A 1,494-nucleotide genomic window follows, 5' to 3' on the forward strand; every position below is an offset into this window, starting at 1 on the left:
TTGTCAACATTTTTTTTCCAAATTTGTGGGTTGTCTTTTCACTTTTTTGGTAATTTCTTTTGATGTGAAAAAACTTCTCAATAGGAGGAGATCCGAGTCATTAATTCTTTTAAATGTTATCCATACGATTTAGTTTTTGTTTGTGAACTCTTTTCCTACCCCTATGCTTTCAAGAGTTCTTCCCACTTTCTTTTCTAGGAGATTTAGTGTTTCTGTTTTAATGTTTAGATTTTTAATCCACTTTCAATTAAGCTTAGTGCATGCTGGTAGACTGGGTCGTTTCAGTTTTCGGCATGTAAAGAGCCAGTTTTTCCAGCACAATTTGTTAAAGAGGCTATCTTCCAGTGAATATGTTTTTCCCTTTTGTCAAAGATAAGGTGGCTGAGTGTGTTCGTAGAGGCTTCTACGTCTTCCAGTCTATTTCATTGATCCTCAGGTCTATTTCATTGCCAGTACCATGCTGATTTTATCACAGTAGCATTGTAGTATTCTTTCAAGTCAGGAAGTGTAGTGCCTCATACCTTGTCTTTGTTGTCCAGGATTGCATTTGCAATTCTAGGACTTTTGTGGTTTGAAATCAATTTTTGGAATGATTTCTCTATGTCTCAGAGGTATGTTGGTAGTTTGATAGGGATTGCATTAAATCTACACAACAATTTTGGGAGTATGGTCATCTTCACAATGTTGGTTCTTCCTATCCAGAAGCATGGAATATCTTTCCATTTTCTGAAATCGTCTACGATCATTTTTTCAGAGCAGCGCAATTTTCCTTGAAAAGGTATTTGACCCTTAGTTAGATGAATTCCAAGGTATTTCATTTTCCTCAGTACTAATGTGAAAGATAGTGTTTCTCTCACTTTTTTCTGAACTGTGTTTGTTATCTGTGTAGAAGGGTACTATTGACTTGTGGTATTGACTTTGTAACGTGATATGCTACTGAAATTGTGTATCAATTCTAGTTGTCTTGGTGGAGTTTTTTGGGACTACTAAGAAAAGTATCATGTCATCTTCAAATAATGATAATTTAACTCCATCTTTACCTATTTTCATTACGTTTATTCCTCTCTATTTTCTAATGTCTCAAGCTAGTGATTCCAGAACTGTATGGAATAGGAGGGTTGATAGAGGGCATCCTTGTCTTTTGCCAGATCTGAGAGTAAAATATTTCAGCTTTTCCCCATTTATACTTATATTAGACATTGGGTTGTCATGGATGGATTTTATCAGATTCATATAGATGGCATCTATTCCAATTTTCTGTAGCACTTTGAACATGAATGAGTGTTGCACTTTTTCAAAAGCCTTTTTTACATCAATTGAGATGGTCATGTGATTTTTAAGTTTGACTTCATTGCTATCATGTATTACATTTATACACTTGTGAATATTGAACCATCCTTGCATCCCTGGGATGAATCCTACCTGGTCAGGTTGTATAATCTTCTTTTTTTCCTACAGTTTTATTGATAAACAGATAGCAATGAGACAGTTTCA

Source organism: Octodon degus, unplaced genomic scaffold, assembly GCF_000260255.1.
Source record: "Octodon degus isolate 3935 unplaced genomic scaffold, OctDeg1.0 scaffold00439, whole genome shotgun sequence".
In the NCBI taxonomy this organism is placed as follows: domain Eukaryota; kingdom Metazoa; phylum Chordata; class Mammalia; order Rodentia; family Octodontidae; genus Octodon; species Octodon degus.